Raw genomic sequence first — 7,766 nt, 5'->3', positions numbered from 1 at the left:
CAAGAGAAGCTTCTTTAATCTCTGTAAACATTGTTTTCCCTGCATGGGTATCAGGAAGCAGATCAACCAGGTGGAACGTTGCTCTTTAAATCTTAAGTTTTTACTTTTTTTAAAAAAATTTTTTTAAGAGATGAGATCTTGCCATGTTGCCCAGGCTGGTCTCAAACTCCTTGACTCACACAATTCTCCTGTCTCAGCATCCCAAAGTGCTGGGATTACAGGCGTGAGCCACCAAGCCCTGCCCATTTTTATGTTTTAACCAACTTTATTTTTTAGGACAGTTTTAAACCTGCAGAAAAATCACAAAGATACAAAGAGTTCCCATAAGCCCCTTAGACAATTTATCCTTAAAAAAATTTTTTTTTTGAAACAGGGTCTGAGCTCTGTCACCCAGGGTGGAGTGCAGTGGTGTGATCTCAGCTCACTGCAACCTCCACTTCCCCGGGTTCAAGTGATCCTCCCACTTCAGCCTCCCAAAGGGCTGGGATTACAGACATGTGCCACTGTGCCTGGCCAGTTTTAAATTTGCAGAAAGATCGCAAAGAAAATACAAAGGGTTCCCATAAGCCCCTTAGAGAGTTTACCTTATTTTTAACATCTTACATTACACATTACTTACATCCCAATTAATGAACCAATACGGATTCATTATTATTAACTAGAGTCCTTACTTTATTCAGAATTGCTCTGTTTTTTTGGCCGGGTGCGGTGGCTCATGCCTGTAATTCCAGCACTTTGGGAGGCCGAGGTGGGGGCGATCACTTGAGGTCAGGAGTTGGGGACCAGCCTGGCCAACATAGTGAAACCCTGTCTCTACTAAAAAAAAAACACAAAAATTAGCCGTGCGTGGTGGTGCGCACTTGTAATCCCAGCTACTCGAGACGCTGAGGCAGGAGAATCACTTGAAACTCAGGAGGTGGAGTTGCAGTGAGCCAATATCATGCCATTGCACTCCGGCCCAGGCGACAAGAAAGACACCGTCTAAAAAAAAAAAAATGCAGGTAGGGCACGGTGGCTTACACCTGTAATCCCAGCCATTTGGGAGGCCGAGGCAGGTGGATCATTTGAGGTCAGGAGTTCAAGACCAGCCTGGCCAACATGGTGAAACCCCGTCTCTACTAAAGATACAAAAAAAATAGCCGGGTGGTAGTGGAGCATGCCTGTAGTCCCAGCTACTCGGGAGACTGACGCAGGAGAATCGCTTGAACCTGGGAGGTGGAGGTTGTGGTAAGCCAAGATCACACCTCTGCACTCCAGTCTGGGCCACAGAGTAAGACCCTGTCAAAAAAAAAAAAAAAAAAAAATTCGTTTTTCCCCCTAATGTCCTTTTTCTGTCCCAGGATCCCCCATGACATTCAGCCCTTACATCTCCTTAGAATTCTCTGGGCTGGGTGGAACCCCGTCTCTACTAAAAATAGAAAAATTAGCCGGGCGCAGTGGCAGGCGCTTGTAATCCCAGCTACTCAGGAGGCTGAGGCAGGAGAATCTCTTGAACCCGGGGGTAGAGGTTGCAGTCAGCCGAGATCACACCGCTGCACTCCAGCCTGGGCAACAGAGTGAGACTCTTGTCTCAAGGGAAAAAAAAGAATTCTCTGGGCTGTGTGAGTTTCTCAAACGTTGTGTGTTTTTGACGACAGTTACAAGGAGAACTGGTCAGGTGCTTTGTAGAATGTCCCTCCACTGGGATTTGTCTGATGTTTTTCCCGTGACTAGATGTGGAGCTGGACTTGGGGGAGGAAGACCACAGAGATGAAGTGTATTGACATCAAATCACATCAAAGATCCATGTCATCAACATGACTTAGAAGGCTGGTGTTGACCTGGATCCACTGGACATAGATTTATTTTTATTTATTATTTTATTTTATTTTGGGACAGAGTTTCACTCTTGTCACCCAAGCTGGAGTACAATGGTGTGATCTCAGCTCGCTGCAGCCTCCACCTCCCAAGTTCAAGCAATTCTCCTGTCTCAGCCTCCCAAGTAGCTGGAATTAGGCATTAGGCAACATGCCTGGCTAATTTTTTGTATTTTTAGTAGAGATGGGGTTTTGCCATGTTGGCCAGGTTAGTCTCAAACTCCTGGCCTCAGGTAGATTTATTTTTAAAAAGCAGTTTTTCAGCCTCAGATATTTGGTTACATAGACTCGTCTCAGGGCAGTAGTTCATGAGATTGAAAATACAGGGCCGGGCGTGGTGGCTTACACCTGTAATCCCAGCACTTTGGGAGGCCAAGGCGGGTGGATCAAGAGGTCAGGAGATTGAGACCATCCTGGCCAACACAGTGAAACCCCGTGTATTTTTAGTAAATACAAAAATTAGCTGGGCGTGGTAGTGGGCACCTGTAATCCCAGCTACTCAGGAGGCTGAGGCAGGAGAGTGGCTTGAACCCGGGAGGCAGAAGTTGCAATGAGCCGAGATCGTGCCACTGCACTCCAACCTGGTGACAGAGCAAGACTGTCTCAAAAAAAAAAAAGGCCAGGAGCAGTGGCTCATGCCTGTAATCCCAGCACTTTGGGAGGCCGAGGTGGGAGGATAACTTGAGGCCAGGAATTCGAGACCAGCTTGGCCAACGTGGTGAAACCCCATCTCTACTAAAAATACAAAAAATTAGCCAGGCGTGGTGACAGGCACCTGTAATCCCAGCTACTCAGGAGGCTGAGACAAGAAGGATCGCTTGAAGCTGGGAGGCAGAGGCTGCAGTGAGCCAAGATCGTGCCACTGCACTCTAGCCTGGGCAACAGAGCGAGACTCCATCTCCAAAAACAAAAAAAGAAAATCCTCAGGAAAAGGAAGAGAAAAAATATTGGCCATCCATTAAGTGGAAGTGGATCGTCATAAAGGTCTTCTTCCTCATCACCTTCCCATTGAGTAACCCGAGGAGGAGGAGGAGGAAGGCTTGGTCTTGGGGTGGCAGAGGTGGAAGAAAATCCACATACAGGCAGGGCACAGTGGCTCATGCCTGTAATTCCAGCACTTCAGGAGGCTGAGGCGAGTGGATCACCTGAGGTCAGGAGTTCGAGACCAGCCTGGCCAACATGGTAAAACCCCGTCTCTACTAAAAATACAAAAATTAGCTGGGTGTCGTGGCAGATGCCTGTAATCCTAGCTATTAGGGAGGCTGAGGCAGGAGAATCACTTGAACCCGGGAGGCGGAGGTTGCAGTGAGCTGAGATCACACCACTGCACTCCAGCCTGGGCAACAAGCGCGAGACTCGGGCTCAAAACAAAGAAAATCCACATATGACTGAACCCACCCAGTTCAAACCTGTGTTGTTCAAGGGTCATCTGTAAACCATAAACTGAAGTTTATGGTGGATTTGGGCGAATGTAAAGATTCCAAACCTTTGGTAATCCCCCTTTTCCAGGTTACAGACCCTCGAGGGGTCCCTGCAGTCCTGGAGATGAGGGTGTTGGGAGGGGACGTCTTCTTGGTGCCCATGGAATGGGCCTGCTTTGTGGATTGGGGCCTGGTGGGGCCTCGTGGGCTTTGTAACCTCTGAGATGCCCCTAATCTTCTCTGCAAAAACGAGCAGCTTCCTGAAAGTGGTCATGGCCGGAGGCAATTCCCAAGACTTCCTTCCTCCTGCAGGAAAACCCCAGAGTGAATCTGAAGGTCCCAAGCCATGTGCTTCTGCTGTGATAGATCCCTTTGGAGAAGGCGCTGAGTCACCTCTCTCCAGGGTAGTCACAGCTTTGGCACCATTTGGTTTGGGACTTCACAATTTTCACAGCGATTCAACTTCCATTATCTTGTTGGAAACTCAAAGCAACCTTGTAAATGAAGAGGGTGGATGTTAGCCCATTTTCCTGATGGGAAAACTGAGACTCATTCCCTGCAGTCATTTGCCCAGAGCTCCGAAGCCAGCCAGGGGCGGAGGCTTGTTTTGCTGATTTGAGAAAAGAATTGAGGGTTTCTTAGAAAACTTCAGGGTTTCTAGTTTCTTGTTGTCTTCTGCTTATTTGCATATTCACCGTACCCAGAAGAGGCAGGTGATGGCTCTTGATATCTTAGAAATGGAAAACCATGTATTGAATTAGGAGCTCTTACCCAGGGGAGGGGACGTTTTTAGGGAAAGCAGTGAACCCCTGAATGCACATTTGCCGGTTTTTTGTTTTTGTTCGTTTTTTTTTTTAATCGGAGTCTTGCTTTGTCACCAGGCTGGAGTGCAGTGGCGTGATCTCAGCTCACTGCAACCTCTACCTCCTGGGTTCAAGTGATTCTCCTGCCTCAGCCTCCCAAGTAGCTGGGACTACAGGCACACGCTGCCATGCCTGGCTAATTTTTGTATTTTTATTAGAGATGGGGTTTCACCATGTTGGCTAGGATGGTCTCGATCTCTTGACCTCGTGATTCGCCCGCTTCAGCCTCCCAAAGTGCTGGGATTACAGGCATGAGCCACCGCACCCAGCCCTGGTTTGTTTTTTATTGTATGTGGGTTTGCAGAGTGTTCATAACTTTTTATCTTTTTTTTTTTTCCCTTTTTTAAGAGATGGGGGTCTCGCTCTCTCACCCAGGCTGGAGTGCAGTGGCGCAATCATAGCCCACTGCAACCTTGAACTCCTGGGCTCAAGTGATCCTCCTGCCTCAGCCTCCCGAGTAGCTGACCACATCTGGCTAATTTTTTTTTTTTTTTTTTTTGAGACGGAGTCTCGCTCTGTCACCCAGTCTGGAGGGCAGTGGCACGATCTTGGCTCACTGCAAGCTCCGCCTCCCGGGTTCATGCCATTCTCCTGCCTCAGCCTCCTGAGTAGCTGGGACTACAGGCGCCCGCCACCACACCCAGCTAATTTTTTTGTATTTTTAGTAGAGACGGGGTTTCACCGTGTTAGCCAGGATGGTCTCGAGCTACTGACCTCTTGATCTGCCCTCCTCAGCCTCTCAAAGTGCTGGGATTACAGGCATGAGCCACTGTGCCCGGCCCTGGCTAATTTTTTTTTATTTTAATTTTATTTTTATTTTTATAGAAACAGGGTCTCACTATGTTGGCCAGGCTGATCTCCAACTCCTGGCCCCAAGTGACCCTCCCGCCTTGGCCTCCCAAAGTGCTGCTGATGACAGGTGTGAGCCACTGTGCCCAGCCTCCATCTGATTTTTAAAGAGGTCCTCAGACCCTTTAAAAAGTTAGAAGCCAGTCTCAAATCCTGTTTCCTTCCTTCCCTGCTACACACACACACACACACACACACACTCCCCTGCTGTGTAAATAATCAACATCAAATCCACAAATCCATCCCCTCTCCCATTGGCAGTCTCTTCCACGGCAAAGGACACTCACGCCCTTTCCTGAAGAATAGAGTATCCAATTGGAACAAATGTATGATGAAAATTTCCAAACATAATAGTTGAAGAGAAAAGGACAGTAAACACCCCCACCCAGCGTCAACTGTCATCCAGATTTTCCACCTTTGCCGCATGGCTCTCTTCCTTTGCTCTGGAGAAGCACTTTAGAGCAAGTTGGAGTCAGGATGCCATTTCGCCCACGTGCCCTGAAGCGCACGTCACTGAGATGTGTGGCGACTGACATGCTACGTATACTCCATGCCAAGGTCACGTCTGAGAAAATGAACAATGACCCCTCCTAGCCATCAGATCTTTCACGTAAGAGGCAACTTTTGATTGTTTTTTTCAAATGGTTTCTTTCTCTCTCTCTCTCTCTTTTTTTTGAGATGGAGTCTTGCTCTGTCTCCAGGCTGGAGTGCAGTGACACGATCTCAGCTCACTGCAACCTCCTCCTCCTGGCTTCAAGCGATTCCCCTGCCTCAGCCTCCCAAATAGCTGGGATTACAGGCACCTGCCACCATGCCCGGCTAATTTTTTGTATTTTAGTAGTGATGGGGTTTCACCATGTTGGCCAAGACGGTCTCGATCTCCTGACCTCGTGATCTGCCTGCCTTGGCCTCCCAAAGTGCTGGGATTAGAGGCGTGAGCCACCACGCCCTGCCTCTTTTTTTTTTTTTTTTTTTTTTGAGACAGAGTCTGTCTCTTGTTACCCAGGCTGGAGTGCAGTGGCGCAATCTCCGCTCACTGTAACCTCTGCCTCCTGGGTTCAAGCGATTCTCCTGCCTCGGCCTCCCAAGTAGCTGGGATTATAGGCACCCGCCACCACGCCCGGCTAATTTTTATACTTTTAGTAGAGACGGGGTTTCACTGTGTTGGCCAGGCTGGTCTCGAACTCCCAACCTCAGGTGATCCACGTGCCTTGGCCTCCTAAAGTGCTGGGATTACAAGCGTGAGCCACCGCCCCCGGCCCTTTTTCAAGTAGTTTCAATCTAGGGTTGGTTGAATTAGCAGATACAGAAACCTCCAATACAGCAGGCAAGAGGCAACTTTCATTTTATTTTTGTTTCTTTATTTTTAGAGAAAGGGCCTTACTCTGTCACCCAGGCTGAAGTGCAGTGGTGCGATCATAGCTCACTGCATCCTTGACCTCCTGGGCTCAAGTGATCCTCCCACCTCAGCCTCCCAAGTAGCTGGGACTACAGGTGTGCACCACCATGCCCGGGTAATTAAATTTTTTTTTTTTGTAGAGATGGGGTCTCGCTATGTTGCCCAGGCTGGTCTCAAACTCCTGGCCTAAAGCAATCCTCCAGCCTCAGCCTCCCAAAGTGCTGGGATGACAGGAGTGAGCCGACACACCCATCCGAAAGAGGCAACTTTTTTTTTTTTCTTTCAGAGGCAGAGTCTTGCTCTGTCAGCCAGCCTGGAGTGCAGTGGCGTGATCTCAGCTCACTGCAGCCTTCACATCTCGGATACAAGCGATTCTCCTGCCTTAGCCTCTTGAGCTGGAACTACAGGCACATACCACCATGCCCGGGTAATTTCTGTATTTTTTGGTAGAGATGGAGTTTTGCCATATTGCCCAGGCTGATCTCGAACTCCTGACCTCAGGTGATCCACCTGCCTCGGCCTCCCGAAGTGCTGGGATTACAGGCGTGAGCCACCACACCTAGTCACAAGAGGCAAGTTTTGACTGCAACCCCTTTGTGTTTTGTCTCCCAGATTGTAACGAGCCGTGTCCCCTTTGTGGGTACCCTTTATCTTCTCCGCATCCAACAACCCAGTTTGGACTGGTGTTCAACTGGAATTCAAGGGCCCACATTGCCCGGTCCAAGCCATGTTTTGGAAAAGGATGACGAATGATCTACAGCCTCCTCTGAGTAAATGAAATCACATCTTCAAAGCCCATTTTATGTAAAAGGACATTCTCATCCTGGAACAGTTGTGGAAGGCTATTTTTAAAACTGTCAGGAAGCGTCTGGGAAACAAAGAAACTGCCTCTTGAAATAATGGAGTCAATATTTCTGCCTCTTATCAGATCAAGTTCCTTTGAAACATGCTCCTTTTTTTTTTTTTCCAAAATTTTCCCCAAAGTTACTAGGACCTGTACAAATTGTATCATGAGCTGTTTTTGGAAAAATATAAAAGGAAATGGAAATATGATGGTTATCACAAGCTTATTCCAAAGAGATGACGTGATGTGGGCTTGCCTGGGTAGAATCGTGTTTACGTTGAGTGGTCTTTATTTTTATTATATTATTATTATTATTATTATTATTATTATTATTTTGGGACAGCTATGCTCTTGGTGCCTAGGCTGGGGTACAATGGTGTGATCTCAGCTCCCTGCAACCTCCACCTCCCAGGTTCAAGCAATTCTGCCTCAGCTCCCCGAGTAGCTGAAATTATAGGCACCCGCCGCCACCACACCGGGCTAATTTTGTTTATTTTTAGTAAAGATGGGATTTCACCATGTTGGCCAGGCTGG

At 48.0% G+C, this 7,766-nt stretch overlaps 1 long non-coding RNA gene across 1 annotated transcript; it reads left to right on the top strand.

Annotated features, from left to right (window-relative positions):
- Positions 1-5,605: 5,605 nt before the first annotated feature.
- Positions 5,606-7,441, top strand: LOC129528924 (uncharacterized). Its single transcript, XR_008674201.1, has 2 exons — positions 5,606-6,815; positions 7,001-7,441. It is a non-coding gene; the product is annotated as an uncharacterized lncRNA (long non-coding RNA).
- Positions 7,442-7,766: the final 325 nt, after the last annotated feature.

Source organism: Gorilla gorilla, chromosome 20 (genome assembly GCF_029281585.2).
Source record: "Gorilla gorilla gorilla isolate KB3781 chromosome 20, NHGRI_mGorGor1-v2.1_pri, whole genome shotgun sequence".
NCBI lineage: Eukaryota > Metazoa > Chordata > Mammalia > Primates > Hominidae > Gorilla > Gorilla gorilla.
This window is presented reverse-complemented; position numbering and strand designations above follow the sequence as displayed.